Source organism: Ambystoma mexicanum, chromosome 8 (assembly GCF_040938575.1).
Source record: "Ambystoma mexicanum isolate Mex_15411 chromosome 8, UKY_AmexF1_1, whole genome shotgun sequence".
NCBI lineage: Eukaryota > Metazoa > Chordata > Amphibia > Caudata > Ambystomatidae > Ambystoma > Ambystoma mexicanum.
Genome location: NC_090929.1, coordinates 1,429,289,281 through 1,429,308,674, shown reverse-complemented (window position 1 = coordinate 1,429,308,674; position 19,394 = coordinate 1,429,289,281). Strand labels below are relative to the sequence as shown.

At 45.7% G+C, this 19,394-nt stretch overlaps 1 protein-coding gene across 4 annotated transcripts in view; it reads left to right on the top strand.

Annotated features, from left to right (window-relative positions):
* The window catches only part of ZDHHC16 (zinc finger DHHC-type palmitoyltransferase 16), a 434,178-nt gene that overhangs the window by 6,062 nt on the left and 408,722 nt on the right, over positions 1-19,394 (top strand). The window contains exon 2 of one of the 4 annotated variants that reach the window (XM_069611576.1): positions 4,905-4,975. The exons of the other annotated variants lie outside the window; for them this stretch is intronic. The gene's annotated coding sequence lies outside the window, so the exon portion shown is untranslated. The remainder of the gene's footprint in view (positions 1-4,904; positions 4,976-19,394) is intronic. 4 annotated transcript variants of the gene reach the window in all.

Genomic DNA, 19,394 nt, shown 5'->3' with positions numbered 1-19,394 from the left:
CCCAACAAACACAAATAAACACAACTCCATAACAGTATAAAACAACATCAAAAACTCTCCTGTGCAACTCTAGTCTGGCACAGGTGCATTCTCTCTGCCTTTTCTTTCACAATTCATAGTCCCTTAGTGTCTCCGGGGCCTTCGGGGCTGCCCTTAGGTTATAGCTACTGGGCCTCTACCGGGGTGCTGTCTCTGGGCTATTTCCCCCTCACCCCCGCTCTGGTTTACCTCCATCCTCTGGATACGCCGCCTCATATTCTTCTTGCTGCTCCCCTGGCTCTCTGCTCTGTGTCCATTCTCCGTTGCATCAGTGACTCGGGGCATGCAGTGACTGCTCATAGTCTTCATGCGATTGTCTCTCTCTGTCTGTCCACATCTGCTGGGGCACCCTCTTGAACCAGGATGCATTCCTGGCGATTGTCTGCTGTCCTCGTGCCACTGTCACCATCGTTCCTTCAGTTCGGGTCACTGTCCAGGGTGCGAAGTCATAGCGTGTTTCCAGCTTGGACTTGGTGAGGTTTCGCAGCACCAATATGTGATCTCTGACTTTGTGCTTGATCTTGTTGCGTGTCTCCTGTCGCTCATATGGGCTTTTCCTGCGACTTTTTTTTTTTTTTTTTTTTTTTTTTTTGTAGGGTGCGGTCGCTGTCAAAAAGATTGACTCTTCTGATTGGGTGGTGTGGTATAGTTGAGTTCACCATGGTTCCATCCATGAGGTCTGCCGGGGGTATGTTGGTGGAGCGGTTGGGCGTCATCCGGCAGTTCCGTAAGAATCTGTACAGATCCACTTTCCAGGGGCTGTTTTGGGACCTGGATATGCGCACCACTTTGTTGAATGTTTGCATGAATCTTTACACATCTCCATTTGCCTGTGGCCACCTGCCTGTGATGTTTGATGTGTAGATCGTCTGGGTATTTCATCAGCTCCGTCCCGTGTAATGGCGGTCCATTGTCGCTCCTGATGCATCTTGGCAGTCATGTGTCACAAACATCTTCTCGAGTGCTGGTATTATGGTCTCTGCTGCTGTCAAGGATATGATCTCCACTTCTGTGTATCGTGAGTGGTAATCGATAGCCACCAGCAGATATGTCCCTTTTTGCACCATTCAGAAGTCGATGCTGATGGCGTCCTACCTTGATGATCTTCATTCTGCCAACTGGATTGTCTTAGGGTTTGGAATTGCCCCTGTGATTTGGCAGGGGTGGCAGGAATGATGACCTGCTCCATCTTGGTGTCAATGTGATGGAACCACACACTGTGTCATATTCTGGCCTTTGTCCTGACCATTCCCTGGTGGCATTTGTGAGCAAGCGCCACGATTCTGTCCTGCAGGCTGCTCGGGATTACTATGCAGGCTCCTCTCAAGATCAGCCGATGTACATTTCTGCCATCAAGGTTGGGTCGTAATAGGTCATTGTTGTTTCAGAAGAAAGAGATGTCTTGATTCGCTCAAAATGGTATTCAGAGCTCCAGTTCCATTTGACGTTTGACCTGGTGAGCTCCCTTAGCAGCTTGGACATAGTTGCCAGGTTGGGAATGAATCTGCCGCAATATGTTGCCATCCCCAAAAAACTGTGTACTTCAGTGGGTGTTGTCGGGGGCGGGAAGAGCCTCCTTTATGTCTGACACCTTTTGTGGGTCGGTGGATACCCCTTCGATGTTGAAGACATACATGAAGAATGTTATCTCTTCTTTTAGGAATTTGCATTTGTCCCAGTGGATGGTTAGGCCTGCAGTCTCCAACCTGCTGATCGCCATTTCTAGGCGACGCATGTGCTCCTGCCTGTTGCTGGCGTGGATGAGGATGTTTTCACTGACATTCAGCACTCCTGGGATCCCTTGGATCACCTCCTGGATGGCTTGTTGGAACACCTCTGCTGCTGAGATGCCGAAACGTAGCCTCTTGTACCGCCGCAGACCCAGGTGGGTGGAGAAGGTTGTAATGTACCTTGAGTCTCGGTGTAGTTTCAATTGGTGGTAGCCAGTGGAAAAGATTTTCGACCCTGTGAGGGCCGTAATTATCACATCTAATGTGGGGGTGATGTGTCGCTCTCTTTTGATTGCTGGGTTTGGTAGGCGCATGCCTATGCAAATCCTTACTTTCCCTGGTTGCTTCAGTTTTTTCGTGACCACCATAGGCGATACACAGCGCGTTGGTGAAGTGACTTGTTCGATAATACCAGCCTTTTCAAGATCTTGTAGCTCCTTTGCGACCAGGTCTCTCATGTGAAATGGATTTTCTCCTATGGCGTACCGCCCTAGGCTGTACCGTAGGGTCAATGTGTAATTTTATGATTTTCCCTTTTAAGCATACAATGCCTTTGAGGATGCCACAGTGTTTCGCTAGAAGGTCGGTGACATCAGTGGAATCGGCGACATTGCAAATTAAACTGATTAGTCCCAGGTCTTCGGCTGCATCCCCGCTAAGTAGGCATTTGATTCCAGCGTTAACAACGTATATCTTAGATTTGATGGTGGTTTTGCCTCTGCTTAGTTCCCTTCTGAAACGTCCCTCTACTGGGTGTGGCCTTTTGCTGCCATAGGCAAACAGGAGCGTTAATATCGACTTGAGGCCTGGTTGAGGACGTAAAGTCTGGAACATTGTTGATGGCATCACATTTACTGATGCTCCGGTGTCTATCGGCATGAGTGTCTCTTGACTCTGCATGTTCATGAGGTATTTGGGCCTTTTCCATTTCTTTCTCAGCTCTGTGGTTGAGTGCCGAGATCAGATGGATTTTACTCCTCCTGCTCGTTCTCCCAGTTCCCACATCCATCGCTGTTTCTCCATGGTCATCTCCGGACTAGTGTGTTTATGAGTTGTCCTCGTCCGCTATATGATGCGTATCCGCTTGCCTCCTTTCCTTGGAGAAAGATTTTGCCTGTTGTGGGTGTGGTTGTGGGCGTTGAGTCTTCCCGGAGGATCTGCAGACACGTGTGTAGTGGTCCTTCTGCCACATGCCCCACATGTGGTTCCCTGCATTCTGCAGTTTCTCCTTCCGTGACATGCACCACCCGCACTCAGTGTGCCCCGGGATTCTCGGTTGCCACCGCAGTGAGTTGTTTTTTGTTTCATTGTAGTCATCCCTCGGTGCTTGGCGGTTGGAGATTTGTGTTACTGCCGCCAGTTGGAGTTTCTGCAGTGTGGTGCCCATTTGTCGTGCCCTTGCCTGCAACGGCTCCCTTCGGCATCCATATTCGAGGATCGTGGTTAGGGTGATGCCTTTTTTGCACAATACCATTCTGCGCAGTTTCTCTGAATACATGCCATTAGTGATCTGGCACCTTATTTCCTTTTCAACGTTGTCGAATTCACAAGACAGTGCTAGTTTTCTGAGTCTTGTGTGGTAGGCATCCAGTGTTTAGTCCTCCATTTGTACTGTGGTACAGAAATTGAAGGTTTTATAGTCCTGATTTAACTGCGGCATGAAATGTGCTGTGAGGACATCTTTGGCTAATTGGTATATGTCCGCACCGTCGTCGATGACCAGCGAGTTGAAGATGGGAAGCACGTCGTCGCCCACATTGTGCAGGAGGTGCAATCTCATTTTCCTTGGCGTTATATCCTTGCACCATCTCGACATTTTTAATCCACAGCATCCAGCAGGGCCACACTGATGATTTTATTTATTTGAATTTATAAAGCACACAAAACGGCCCGTGGGCATAGTGGCGCTGTTACAGTAGTGCTTACTTAGTTACAAAAAAGCAAAAACAAAGTGACAGGAGCACCTGTCTGTGGTTCTTGGTTACATTAAACCGTGGCCAGACAGGTGATACATGTTTTGACATGAGATGTAAAGAAAAAGACAGGGGAAGGTGAGAGGAGAGGGGAGACAGTCGACAAAATAAATGTACACAAAACGGCATTTGCAGAGTTAGTTTCCACCTGTGCGGGCAGCAAGTCCTACCTGAGGAGCGGAGTCTTGGGGAGAACCAGTTAAAGGGTTCAGTTTTAAGAGATTTGCGGAAGGCTAAGTATGATGTCTCATTTCGGAGGGTTGTGGGCCGGGCATTCCAGTACTTGGGCGCAAGGATGGAGAAACCAATCCCTCCTGCCTTGGCTCTATTGAAAGTGGGGACTTTCAGCTGGTTGGTGAGGTGTGACCTTGTGGGTCTGGCTGATGTAGCTCTGGTGATTTTTCTCTGTCAGATAGGGGGTGGGGGGCGTGCAAGCAAGACATTTGTGTGTTCAAGGACAGAGTCTTGAAGAGTATTCTTTCCTTGACTGGCAACCAGTGTGCCTTTTGTCTCGCTTTGGTGATGTGCTCTCTTTTGGGGATACTGAGGGCAGCCCTAAGGGCATTATTTTGAATCAATTGGAGTCAGGCCAGATTATTGGCGGACGTGCCTGCAAATAAGACGTTGCAATAGTCTTAATAATTTGGTTTCAACGGTGGCCCGAGCGGTATCTAGACTATTCATCGAAATTAGATTAATCGAATTAATATCCACACTGAGTGGTTTCTCCATCTCATCCTTTTTGCCATTGGGGTCAAGTTTGCAACGGCCTAGAACCAGTCCCTACACACTGGAGTTGGTGAGAGTGAATGGATAGGTGCTTCGAATATAAGGTAAATGTTGTCACATACTAAAGATGCTAAAAACGTGGGTCTTCAAGCCTGTGTTGAATAGTTTTGCATGTTTAACTGTTTCTGAATGGATTTCTGCAGTCTTCAGAATAAGCAAACTAAGTATTAGACATCCAATCTTAGTATGTTATTATTTCTGGATGTTTGTCTTTCCATTCATCCTTCGGTGTTTGCTTTATCTGGTGGAGACTTTTTAATCGATCTATGGCTAATTTGTTTTTCGAATATTCAGGCTAAAATTATAAATATTTTTAGTGTGTGAATCCCGCAATTAGTTTTTCCTCAATCGTTGTTGTAATTGTTTGTTCTAGATCTACTTGTATCTACTAAGAAGATATCTTTACCCACCCGTCCCTTCACAGTCTAATTGATAGCGTTGACGGTAAGCTTCCAGTAGTGAAATTCACAATCCCTGCTGTTTTCTGAGCTTTGCATAGTATCCACAGCTTCTACTTATAGCTGTTTTTTCCATGTTGTTCCCCCTAGGTAAATGAAATTCACCACGAAGGAAACCAATCCGAATTGTCTGAAGTTTTTAGTTCCAAGACCTATTAATGTTTGGTGTTTTTTTGCTCTACCCCTGATGAATTTCTCGCATTTGTATAATCTTTGTTTGAGAAAGAAACATGTAGGGTTTGTGATTATGTTGTATTATTGCCAACATCTTAATACATTAAAGTTATATTTAACTGGTTAGAACCGCCAATCATACTTTAGGCGAATTCATCGAACCAGGTATTCGATATAGAGAGGTGGTACCCGGTAAAGTAGGGACTCCCCCCGAGTTTAGTATTAAAACACAATTTTTTCATGAGATTGGGTCTTCTTTACTCTGTTCCAGCAACCTGTTAATGAAGTTAGTTGTTTGTATCAGAGCCCCCCCTTTTTTTTGTTTAAAAAAATGTTCCCAAAGTGTTTTGTGTTCACTGTGCACTTTATTATGTGTATGGATGGTTACGAGATTCTTAATGTGGTTTTAAGCTTCTAGTGATAGTCACTGTTTTTTAACAAATATTTTTTGTGATAAAATTGAACAGTTTAACATGTCAATTTCATAAAATATTATACTGATTTATATTACTCTATGGTGTTTATGGTTTACTGTTTGCAATTTTCTCCCTTTGGTGAATTCCAATGCCTAGTGGAGGTCCCACATGGATGCTGCGAGATTCTTTATGTTTTGAAACGACCGTAGGCCGAGTCAAGGGGGACGAATCTCACAGCATTATTTAGTAGCCCTTTTGTCTTCCTTTTGTTTAATATCGAATTAATATCCAACAAATTATATTCATTGAAAGCCATTTCCATCTAAATGCACTGTCATTGAATACATTTCGTTGGATTTCGATTAGGTTTGGGGGGGTGCCTTGGGGGTTGGGAGGTTGGGAGGTTGGGGAGGAACCCCCCAAAAAGAATAAACACTGAAACGTTACATGAAGAAGGCCAGTACCAAAATACTTTTGAACATTTCAGCACTGATTTCAGCACTGGACAGCTCCATGGATCGTTTTAACATGAAAAAGAAATGCATCGAAATGCTATCTTTTACATTTAAAAGTACATATGCATCGAAACTTGTCCATTCCTATATTCGATGGACAAGTTTCGATGGATATGTATTTTTAAATGTAAAAGATAGCATTTTGATGCATTTATATTCAGTGCTTTTACTTTGATGGATTTATTTTTCGATGCATTTTTTTCATTGAAAAGACTATAAACCGGCCGTAGCGATGGAGAGGCAGTTTGAGATGGATAAGTAAGGTTTAGCCATGTTTATTAGTTTCGTAGTGAATGCTGCAGAGGTAGCAATGGCGCTGACCTGGCGCGTCATTGAGAGCGTTGAGTCAATGTACACCTAAGGGTTTTGACTGCTGCTGAAACCGGAATTTGAGAGTTGTCAATGCTGAAAGAGTTGTAGTGTTTGTCTAGTTTGCTGAGCGTTTCCTTGGTGCCTACCATGAGGAGCTCCGTTTTATCCCCATTGAGGCATAGCCCATTGGCAGCCATCCGTGCTTGAATGGTGGAGTATATTTTCCCTAGTGCTTCAGCATCTGTTTCATAGGAACCAGTGTGAAGGATGAGAACTTGGGTATCGTCGGCATAGTTCGTGTAGGCTATGCCGAGATTGTCCAAGTCATTAAAGAGTGGCAGGGTGAAGAGATTGTACAATTTCGGGGATGTGCAGGAGCCCTGCGGGACACCGTAGTGTAGGATAGTGGGATTAGCACAAGCCTGTTCTGAGAATACTTTTATGGCTCTCCCTTTTGATAAAGGAGGTCACCCAGGTGGTAGCTTCTTGGGAGAATTGAGCTGTATTGGTGAATTGTCTGCAGAGAGACGAGTGGTCCACCAAGTCAAACGCAGCAGACAGGTCGAGAAGGAGGAGGAGGGCAGGCTTTCCTTCATCCAGTATTTCGCCTAATTGGTTTTTAAGATCTAGAAGGACCGTTTCCGTCCCATGCCCAGGACAGAAACCTGACTGCCTTTTTCCTAAAATGTTGTTAGTTTCTAGGAAGTGTTGGATCTGGTTGTAGGCAGCTTTGTCCAGGGTTTTAACAGAAAGGGTACAGTGGTGATGGGTCTGTAGTTATTAGGTGAAGCTGGGTCTAGGGAAGGTTTCTTAAGGAGCGGGCAAACCCAGGCCTCCTTAATGCACGCTGGGACAGTACTGGAGGAGAAAGAGGCATTAATTAATGTGGTTAGGAAGGGCGGAAGCGAGTATGCGTAATGATGGTGTAGAGGTCGAAAGGCCCCAATGCAGCCGTGGCACCTCCATGATGCCAAGCGGACAGCACTTTCCACAGCAAGACCCGGTGTGGTGGGTCTTGCTGCAGAAAGGCTAGTTGCCATGTTGCCCTGATGCTGTGTTCACCCCTGATTGCTGGCGTATGGGTGCAGGACAGTGGAATCAGCAGCTCCTGTGCTCTTCTCTGAAATGTAAAATGTCTTGTCAGTGGCACCCACCGTTGTTATTCATTGTATTTTGGCCTTCATTTGTTGCCTTAAAAAAAAGAAAAATATCCACTGTGTGTCCCCCAAAAATTCGACCGTTTCGTGGTCATGCACAGTGATTGATTGCCTATCAACAGCTGTGCGTGTGCCCTGTTCTGTGATCTCGTCGCCAGTGTTGGATTCCTCCAGCCGGTGTTGCCGGCAGAGGGGGAAAGCGATTGGTGGGGGGTTGCATCGTAGGGCCACTGGTGCGCAGCGTGGGAGCCACGGAAGATGCGTCACACCATTCTGCACTCATGCCCCGAACTGCCTGCTTTCCGGTAGGGCGGGCCCTTCATTAACATTAAACCTCACGTCACTGTGCATGCGGGACATGAGGCGGATATAACAGTTGCGTCTGCTGTTAATTACATGGAAAGAGTTCCAGATATTCTGAGGCTTGGCGAAAGAATGTTTTTTTTTGTCCTTTTTATTTTTTATGTGCCTTTTTTGAGGACTTTAAAGATCACTGTCCCTTGTACTGGGTGAAGTTTATTGCCGTCATGTAGTAGTAGTCATTTATATAGTGCCTTTTCCCATTTGTATGGCCTCGGCGTGCTTGTGGGCGGAACGCCATCGGGAACCCAAGTCCAGGCATGGGAACATTCTCGGAAAAGGCTTAGAATGTGTGTGTGTGCATTTGGCCAAGATTAGGAACTAGGTGGGCTGGCTAGGCTCCAGTAAGCAGCCAAAGAGGGGAGCTATGTGCAATGGTGCTGAGGGGGGGTCACGAGTATGCGCTAGTGCAAGATACTCGTTATGTGTCCAGCTAGACCACATTTCGTCATAGGTTGTTGCTGTATTCTAATGGCAGAGGTGTTGAGGCAAGTCTGGCGTATGGAGGCGAAGACGTTAAGTATCCAGCTAGACCGAATTTGTTGTAGTCATTACTGCATTCTAATGTGTGGATGGATATCCGTGCCTGTGGCAGATGCCCACCGAAGTGGTGCGTTCTACCGATCTTAAGCCCAGTTGATCTTGCTGTGTGATCTGATTGTCTGTGTGAAAAGACCAGCTACCCTCGTAGGCTCTTCTAGGCACTATGGACAGACTACCCCCAGGGTCTTCTAAGTGCACTAGGCTAGCTATCTTAGTACATTTTCTAGGCATAACAGACAGGCTACCATAAGATCTTGGGATCATAGGATTCTCTAAACGCAATAGACCGGCTGCACTATCTTTTATCTGTTAAAATGGCTAACTTGTAGATCTTGTAAGTGCAATGGAAAGGTTACTAACGTATATCTTCAAATGCAATGGACAGTCTAATATAATAAAGTGCAACGCAAGGTGCCCACTCCCGGATCCATCCAAGTGCAGCACACTGCCCATCCTCAAAACCAGCTAACCTTCACAGATCTAAGTGCAATACATGCGCTACCTTCCCAATTTCTTCCACAGCAGTACAAGTGCTAGCCTTCAGAGTCCCTAATGTGCAATACATGCTAGTGGGTAATGTCAGTACGACGCATTGCCTGCCCTCAAAATCCATCTAGGTGCAATACATTGCCTGCCCCCAGAATACATCTAGGTGCAGCACAGTGCCTGCCCCAAAATACATCCAAGTGCAACACATTGCTCGCCCCCAGAATATATCTTAAGTGTGACACATTGCCTGCCCTCAAAATACGTCTAAGTGCAAAAAATGGGGTGCAACATACTGCCTACCCTCAACATCGGCCTAAGTGCAACACATAGCCAGATAGATGCATTTTAGGGATAGGCAATCTAAGGAGCAGCAGGTAATCTACACAATGGTCTGGAGGTAGTGATGAAGAAGTGCCAGGGTTTTAATTGAGCACAATAATGGCTGTGGTCACTGCTCAGAGTCGTGAAGTTTATTGGGTGGAAAGAGTAAAAAAGATGTGTAGACATTTGTAAAAAAAAAAAAGAATTAGATATAAAAATTAGCAAAATTACAATAAATTCCAGATCACAATATATAAACAAAATCGTTTCAAACTAAGCTACCACCAAACAATGTATGACCTGTAAATGATAATGAAGTATATAATTTTAAAAAACGAGGAAAAATTGACAGAAAAAGCACACATGAACATATGCCAAACAACAAATAAAATATTAAAATCTTCTGGTAATAATAGAAACATTCAGGTTTTGAGGGCATTTTTTTTTCTTCAATATCGCCTGCACTCGACTCATGCGTTCACTCTACGCCTGGTCTCTCCATCCACCAACTCTCCCCTGGATCTCACCCAAACACCCTTCATCCCTACTTGTGAGCGTGGGTCTTTTGTGTCTGTGCCTCCCTTCCTCACTGCCTCCTCTCCACTCCCATTGGTCCCTACTAACACCTGACCGCAATGATCAATCTATCCATATATTTTCTCTCGGTGCCGGGTCACACTGACACACATTTTTTAAAATCCCACTTGGCCACACCTGCTTTTCACTCATAGGGCTTCTGTGGCTTCGTCTCGTTGGTGTCTGCTGAGAGTGTATCGCCTTACTGCAGTCTCTGAAAGTTTGTGTTTGTGGCAGTATCGGATTGTGTGGAAGGTGCAAGACTTTTGTCTACGTTCCTGTTTCTTCTTACGTTTTCTTTTCCGCTGACAAGCTGGATACTGAAGCATATGGGTCTGTAAGTAATAAAAAAAGAATCTTGCCAGACAAGAGGCTGGAAGGCATGCTGCAATAGACAGAGATACCAGCATTTTAACGTATGCCAGGCATGTTCACAGGGTTTAGGGACTGGGGCTCTCAATTCCCGCTCACTGCATCTTGGGTAGGATCGGTTCTGGCATATGTCCTCGTAAGCTGCCTACCCCAGGTTGCGAGGGATCCCTATAACAGGGTCAAGCCCCTGACCCTGTAAAGTTTTGAAAGATGCTGGAACATTTAAAATATCCTCAAATTCTTTTAGTAAATGTACATTTTAAACCATTGCCAACCTCTTTTTCCATCAAATCCAATCAACAGGGTCATCCAATTTGCAGAGCCACCTAAAATTGCACAACCGTTTCTACCATCCAGATAAAATTCCCCAAGAACCCCATTCGTCCTGAGACCTACCAGTGAATCCCTTGGAACAACCACATGTGTGATTTTAAATAGACACCCTTGGAACTTCTTTCATTTCCCAGTGTGGTTATTTGTGGCGGGCCATTCCATCACAGTCCTCATGTCAAATTTGATGCAGCATTACAATCGTTTGATTTTGGAAATATTGATTGGAAGCCCTGCCCCAATATTCGTATTTTTGAAAGCAATGTCATGGGCATTTTCATTTGTATGTGCTAAAACTAGCATCTGTGTACCTTTTTTTTTTTTTTTTTAAAAAAATAATAATAAATAAATAAATAAATAGCGCTTCTTATCGTCTTTGATAGGGAACTTGTCTCATCTCATTTGTATTGTATTTTATTAATATAGCCGCGCCAAGCCCTGCAGCAACTGGGCACTTCTTTTAGGTACAAAGGACATCATAATAGTTGCAGATACCGGCAGAATAAATCACATCATACAATTATAGACATAGTAAAAACACATCATTTACAAGCCTATATAGGCATGTACAGTCATAGATAATACACAACAGTAGGTATATACAGTATAGATAGAAAGCTGGAGGCTGGGCTTTCTCTAACTAAGCAGTGTTTGTGTGTTGGTGATGAGGAGGATTAGTTTTCATTCAGACAGAGCCAGGATTTGGCCACCTGTCAGAATTTATGGACGGAGTGTTCTAACCTGATGTGTGGTTGTAGTGCATCCAAGTTTTGGCTGCTAGGATTGGGAAGCGTTTGCCCCCTGCATTTTGCATTTTGAACTTTGGTATGATGAGAAGGTTGGAATTGGAAGATCTTGTTTGTCTTAATGATGGCTGGAGTTTGAATTTGTTGCAGAGGTATTTGGGTGCTAGATTATGTATGCATTTGTGTAAGAGGGAGAGAGTTTTGAGTTTGATTCTTTGGTTGATAGAGAGCCAGTAAACACTACATCACAGCTCTGAAATATGTAGTTTTTTGGCCAGTGCGATAGTTATGTGTGTGCTCAGGAGATACTACTCTCTGTATTTATATTTAGTTGATCCTGGAAGTAATGCTTATTCAGATTCTTTCCTAGGCGAAGAACCACAGGTTAGTTGGTCTCCTGTTAATTTTCCTTGTCCTTTATTTATATTTTGAGTGAGATGGTTTTATGACTTTCTTGCTCATGGTATTGGTCATATTTTGCTATTTGAAATGTGAACAAACAAAACCAATCATGTGTGTGATTAGTTGTATGCTGCTGGAGCAAGTTGTATTACTCTCTGTTTAGCAGAATCTTTTTTAGACGTTTTGTATCCACCTGTACCGTACGTTTTCTAGCGTGCAAGACTTTCTTTTTGGGGGGAATGTATGATCAGTGTTCTGAATCCCACCATATCGTTTTTTACCCTTTTTGCCCTCGTGGTTGCCCATGTCTAAATAAACAATTCTTCTTTCAGAAACAATTAATGCTAATAAAAGCATCCTATGGCAGATAGTCTCCAAACCTGCGACATGCCAATGCTGTGATTTCTTTAGTTGATCTACTACAATGTGGTCACAGTATGGAGGACATAATCTTGACATTTGCTGCCTTCATGATTCTTACTGGTGAGCCCCAGTGCTGATGTAGTGGGTAACCGCAGCCGTCTTTGATCCCTGCAAACAATGGCTACAGCGTTCACAGTGCAATGTGGAAGTTGATTGCCTCTTGATATGTCATTGCAACATCAATTCTCCATGTATTAAAAAATGCATTCACCAGCGCTCTGTTTAAACCGTTTATTGATACCTGGAAATCCTACTAAATTCAGTAGGTCTTCGGCAGATATCCGGAAATACAGAAACCCCTCTTTCATTAGATGATGTTTACATTTCATGAGTAATTATCCAGTTAATTTTGAGATTTTATGGCACGACAGGATGCTTCATATTATGCATTCAATCTTTACTCCTGAAACCACAGCTGCAAAGAAAAACTTATAAATAAAAAAGTTTAAACCATAACATGAAGCAAAGTCCAAAGACAGTGAATGGGGACACCAAAGTCCAATATGGAGGGCAGGTCATGCCCTATAGATGACCAATGAGCTGGGACCCACCCCATAGAAGTCCTTAACTCTAACATCCCCTCCTCTTTCTTTGCTGCTGACGTCACAGCTAAGTCACTCCTTCTAGTTGTTTCTTTGAAATGCCAGTTGTTGGTTTGATACTTATACAGAGTATAGTGTTATTGTATTCTGCTTGGGCAGTGACGCAGTTGCTTTTGCTTTGTGTGGTTTTGGAACGTTGTGTTCCTTTTTGAGTTCTGTGGAGAATTTCACTTTCCAGCAGTTTATTGAGTTGTGCTGCTTTATCTTATAAGGGCGTATGTGAACTTCGCTTTATATTGTAGCGTTTTGTTCACACACGCTGCGCTCCGCCTTCTGACAGACTTGTGTTCTGTAAGCCCAGCGCGCACTCGCCTTTGAAGTCTTAGCTTCATGCCTGTGGCGCGCAGGCATTGCCTCCTCATAATTTGTTTGTTCCATGCGGGCCGGCTGCTTCAGGCCCAGCGAGTGGTCAGAATTCCTCCCTTCATTTGGTAACCTGTGCAGCCCTTTTAGGAAGCTTTGATTCAGGCCTGTCGCACGTCACAGGAATTTGCACATTCCCTGATGCTATCAGGGGAGCCTTATTACATTGTTGGAATTCCGCGCTGCTCGCGTGGAAGAGCCTGCTAGGCGTCAGGCTGTGCCTGAAACTTTACGTCGAGGTTTCTATCCTCGTATGCTGCTGGTCACCACACCCTGCTAGGGTGAGCAGCTTGGAGGGACGCCTGTGCGGATTATTTTCCCTCCAGTAAGGCAAAAGGTGCCATATGTTACTACATTAAAAAAGTTTTTTCTTTTGAAGTTTCTGTTTATTACATATTTGTTTATATCTATTTGTCTCTGTTAGTATTGAGGTTATTGTGCTGCCATGGGGCATAGAAGTTTGGAGGGTCCCTCTTCTGCAGATGCCAGCACTCAGGTGCGCTCTTCTAAGAAAAGTGACAAGCTGGGGGAGGGTTTGGGTGACCATTTACATCATGGCCAGACATCGGTGGCTCAAGCAATACAGTTGTCATTGGACACAGTCTTTTCAGACCTTAATGGTACCCTTGCCTCCGCTTTTGACAGGCTTATTAACAGACTATCTGATTTTCACCCTTCCCAAGAGCCAGGTCCCTCTGTAAATATTAAAGCCCCTAGAAAGTGCACCAGTAAGACCAAGCATGTTCAAGGACAACTCAGTCCTTTCACTGTCCCGTCCCAGATTTCTTCCCCGGGGAGGGGTCAGAAGCATAGGTTGGAGGAATCCCAGTGGTCTCACTCTGTTCCTCCTTGGTCAGCCAGCTCTCATCTTACTGGTTCTGCTCCTGCAATCTCTATTTCATCTTCAGATAGCTCCGAGGATTCAGATTCGCCTCCAAAGAGGCGTAAAAGAAAGCTAGCCCTTGTCTTTACAGAGAAAAGGGCAGGTCTCGATGTCAGTGGGGTCCCCTTTTTTGATCCTGCCCGTATTCATCACCCCAGATCTGCCTAATGGCATCCTTCGGAGGAAGTATCCTCTTTCCTTAACTATTGGGTCAGGCGTCCCTTGCTGTCATGGTGCATGCTCCCAAAACCCTGAAACTGGTGAGCCCATCCCTGCCTCTGGCTTCCTTGGGGACTTCTCAGGCCCCAGCTAGGCTTACGTGGACTCAGTCCTGGTGCCAGGCTCATGGTAGGTGTTAAACATATGGTCCATATACTTGGCTCTGAGATGCTGAGCCATTCAGTACAGGGTGTGGCTTGAGACTATTTTACCTGAGAGGCAGGATACAGTTAGGGGATTATTTTGCTGGAACTACTTGAAAGGCTCTTTAAACCGCACCCTGCAAACTGAACACGCTTCGCGTTATTCTGCACTCCTGCAGCGTAACGCTCGCCGTGTCAGTTCAGCTCTTGCTTCCCTTCTGCCACGCCCATCCAGAGTCTTCTATCCATCGGCACCTGTGAAAAGAGAAGAACAGGAGTTATTCACGCATTGAAGGCCTTACCTGCAGAACATACTGACCTCGCCTTCTTCTCATCCACGGACCGCCGCATCTGTAGAAGAACCAAACAGAAGGTACCCTCTTGGGTAACTACTCACCTGAATTGGCCACCTCCAGGAACTCCATCGAGCAGTTCTCCATCATTCTGCATCGGGCCGCCACTCGACACTGTCAAACGGTTCTTCCATCTTCTTCCTGGAATTGCGCCGCACCTGCCAAACAGAAAAGACAAAGCAGGTTAGTCGCACACAGCAAAGGAAAGCTAAATTAAGCGAACAATTAGCGCGTCCCGCACAGCTCTATACTTACCGGCAGGAATCCTGCTCATCATTGTCAGAAGAGTCATCCCATCATCCGAAAGCCGCTTAATGCTGCACCTGAAAGACAATAACGAACATTAGATACCTTGAGCAGAAAGACTTAAAGTAGCTTTTCCAAGGAGTTATTGGAATAGAGACTACCTGCTTACTCCGGTCCTTCCACTTCAGCAAACTCCATCGGATCAGTGAAGTAACTTGATCCTGGAACGACAGTGTAACCGCGCCCCTGCCAGAGTGTGCAGGACGGAGAGCTCGCCCATTAAAAAACCAAGGTGAGCCAGAGGAAGAGAAGGCAAATCGGAAGGAGGTGAAAACCAAAACCAGCTCCATTCAGTTGGCTAATATCTTGTTTCGACTTACAGGTGAACATCTCCTGAGGCAAAAGACGCAAGCTAGCACCCTCATTTAAGCAGAGCAACACCAGTGCAGAGATCCTCCTGCGGACACGAGCACGCCCCCGTGGAGACCAGGTGAGCGTGACACTTGCCTAAAGAGGACAGGAATAAGTTGCGCTCGGAATGTCCTAGACCAGTGGGTCCTGATAAGGTGGCCCTTACACCGGAGATTGACCAGTCCATGGTCGCCTTTCCATCCCAAAAAGGGAAAGACTTTAAGAAGGGGGTGGACAAAGTCAAAGATGTGAGAGCGAGAAGGTGGTCCTTCAGCCAAAGGCAATCTGCTTGGGGATACGTTTCTAAAGGATCTCTCAGCCTATGTGCACACATTCACTGCTTTGGACAAAGCTCAAGCTAACATTAAAAAGGTCTTTGACCCTAAGGTTTTCGACAAGGCTGGAAGAGGTAGAGCCCACTCCTCTGGCCGCTTTCCCCAGGGCTCTACCCGTCCCTGCCAATACGCACCTAGAGTTGCACACAATTCCTACTCTGCTTGAGGTGCACCAGCTCAGTTTTTCCCTCAGAGAAATTTCCATTGGAGAGGACGTGCCGGCAGGGGTGCCTGTAGATCAAGAGGAGCGTCAGGTAATCTCTCATGTGTTAAAGGTTTCTTCAAACCGAAATTTAATAGGCAGGTTGGCCAGGTTCCTTCCTCAGTGACAGGACCTCACCTCGGACCTTTGGCTGTTACAGGCAGTGAGGTGGTTTCGAATAGAGTTTTATTCCATCCATTGCCAGCTCTCCTTTTCCCCTACCCTTGGTGTACGACAAGGTCAAACAGAATTTGATAGATGTGGAGGTCAGGGACCTCATTTCCAAAGGAGCGGTAGTCCCAGCCCCCTACACAGCCTCTCAATTTCTGAGCACGATTATTCTGGTACCTAAGCCCGAGGAGGTTATAAACTTAGAACTCTCAACTCATTTGTAGCATACCATCACTTTAAGATGGAGGGCATCCATCTGCTCAGAGATGCCCTTCTCCGGGCAGACTGGGTGGTCAAATTAGACCTCAAAGGACGCGTACCTAGTGGTCCCCGTCTTCCCTCCCCACCAAGAGTTTCTCCAGTTCCAGTGGGGGGGATCGCTTTTGGCAGTTTGCATCCCTTCCGTTTGGCTTGCTGTCAGCTCCCTGGTGTTTCACAAAGTTAATGAGGCCACTAATTGCTCATCTCAGATCCACAGGTATTCTGATAATAATAATTTACTTGGACGACATGCTTCCTTTAGCTCAGAGCTTTCAGACTCTTTGCACTCATATGGAGCATTAGGGTTTGTCATAAACGTAAAGAAATCCATATTGAAACCTACGCAATGTATCCAGTACCTGGACTGCAATATAGATTCAAAGCTCTGCATCCTCCTCCTCCTCCCGGACAACAGGCTCTCCAAAATAAGAAAGGAAATCCGTCTTCTCCTTAGAAAGGGGAGGGTCTACCTCAGGCAGTTGGCCAGGGTGGTGGGGGTGTTGTCAGCATCCATTCAAGCTATCTTTCCAGCCCCCCTACTTTACAGAGCGTTGCAACGCCTCAAAGCCAATCATCTGCGCAAAAGCCTGTCATACTCCCAGTTAGTGGTGCTGTCCCGTGAAGCCAGGTTAGAACTCATTTGGTGGCTCAGGCACATTGATGCCTGGAATGGCAGGGCGATTTTTGGTTCCTCTACAGATGTCTTTCTGGAGTCCGATGCCTGCAGAGTGGGCTGGGTGCCAGGTTAGGACATGTCTCCACAGGGGGGTGGGGGGAAATGGTCTGATTCATAGAAAAAACTGCATATCAACTGTCTGGAGTTGTTAGCGGGCTCGTTTGCAGTCAAGAGCCTTCTCAAGGATCAGGGGAGTTGTGTCCTCCTCCCACATGGACAATGTCTTGGCGGTGAGATACATCAATCACCTGGGGAGTACCAAGTCCAAGGCCCTATTTTGGCATTTTTGCCTGGATCGGGATATAGTGCTAAAAGCAGAATATCTTCCCGGGGTCAGCAAAGAGGCGGTGGATTGGAACTCCAGGTATCTCCAGGACAGAAGCGGCTGGATGTTAGACAGGACGCACTTCACCAAGCTATTGTCTCTTTGGGGTCCTTTTGCAGTGGATCTGTTTGCCTCAAGACTAAATTACCAGGTTCCCAGGTTCTACAGCTGGAGACCGGATCCCAGTGCTCTAGCTACCAACGCTTTCCTCCAGGATTGGTCGGGCCCTCTGTCATATGCCTTCCCTCCCTTTGCCATGATAGCCAGGGTACTAGTTCAAGTATGCAGGCAGGCTGCAACTCTGGTGTTGATTGCCCCCTTTTGGCCTTCCCAGGTGTGGTTCCCAGCCCTTCTGGAGTAGGTGGTGGACGTTCCTCGTCTTCTCCATCCCCGGCTGCTGTCCAACTCCGGCAGGTCTCCCTCATGAGCTGGTCCTTCCTTATGGCTTGGAAGATTTCAGCTCTTCCTGGTGCTTCCAGGGACTTTCGCAGGACTCTGTCTCGGTCATCAAAGACTCCTGGGCGGCCTCTACTAAGTCAGGATAGTCTTCAGCATGGAACTGCTGGGTCGGCTGGTGTGTGGCTAGACACGTTGAACCTGTTTCTGCCCCTCCAGTAGAGGTAGTTAACTTTCTGGTGGAGTTATTTAAGGAGGGCAGAGCTTACAGGACTATAAATGGTTTCAGATCTGCTATTTTAGCGGATCACGTTTTGGTTAAGGGGGAAACCTGTTGGTAGACACTTTTTGGTATGAAGAGCCCTAAAATCCATTCGCATTAAGGTCCCACCAAAAGCGAGGTATTCTGTTCTCTGGGATGTTAGCATGGTGTTGGATCTCTTTCGAGTTTGGCCTCATAACAAACATTTATCTTTACAGCAACTGTTTTCCAAATTGGCAATGGTGTTATGTCTGGTATCTATCAAGAGGGTGTCTGATATCAGAGTGCTGGATGTGGACAATAAAATGTTCAACCCTCAAGGGGTCACCTTCTTTGTTTCTAGAAGAATCAAATGTTTAATTTCCTCAATATCTTATCCAGCTTTTCCAGAAGATTCTGAACTATGTGTCATTCAGTGTTTAAAATGTTTTGAGTTGAAGACGGAGGGTCTTAGGCCTCCTAATACCTCTCAGCTGCTGTTTTCCTATAGGAAGCCTCATATGCCGGTTTCCCTGTCCAATCTGGCCAGATGGATTAAGTGGGTCATGTGGGAGGCGGGAGTTGACAGTCCTCCTTTTGGTCCCCATACGGTTAGGGGTGCTATGGCGCCTTAAAGCCGCTTTCCTAGGGGGTAGTCAGGAACGAATTCTGAAGGCAGCTGATTGGTCAAGGCAATTAACTTTCAAAACATTTTATCATAAATGTATTGATCATGTTGCAATTAATGCAAGGGCTTTGAACTTGCATAATATGAAGCCTCCTGTCGTGCCATAGAATGGTTAATCCCCCTCACTAACGTGACGGGGGGGGTTTAGATTCTATTAAAGACAGGAGGCGAGTATTAGATTTTTTGTTGTTGTTCTTCCAGCTTTTGGGTGAGAGGATCGGTTCAGATGGGTTCCATCACAGTTTCAGGTCGCAGAGAGGTTGAGTTCCTCCAGTTTCGTTTGGATCTTTTTCTCCTCGCTACGCAGTTGGATCATTGCAGTGGGCGTCTGACACAAGACAGCTGCAGAAAGAGGAGGGGATGTTGGAGTAAAGGACTTTTATGGGGTGGGTCTCAGCTCATTGGTCATCTATAGGGCATGACCTGCCCTCCATATCAGACTGGGGTGTCCCCATTCACTGTCTTTGAACTGTGTTTCATGTTATGGTTTAAAACATTTTATTTATAAAAGTTTTTCTTCTTTGCTGCTGTGCTTTCAGGAGTAAAGATTGAATGCATAATACTTGCCTCCTGTCTTTATTAGAAGCTAAACCCCCTGTCACGTTAGTGAGGGGGATTAACCATTCTATGTCAAGACCGAAGGCTCGGATTATGCTCAACTCTACTCTTTACTTCTCGAGCAGCATTGTTCCAAACAACTATAACATCACACAATTGAAGGAAAGAATGACAACATCCAAGATAAGTGTTCTTG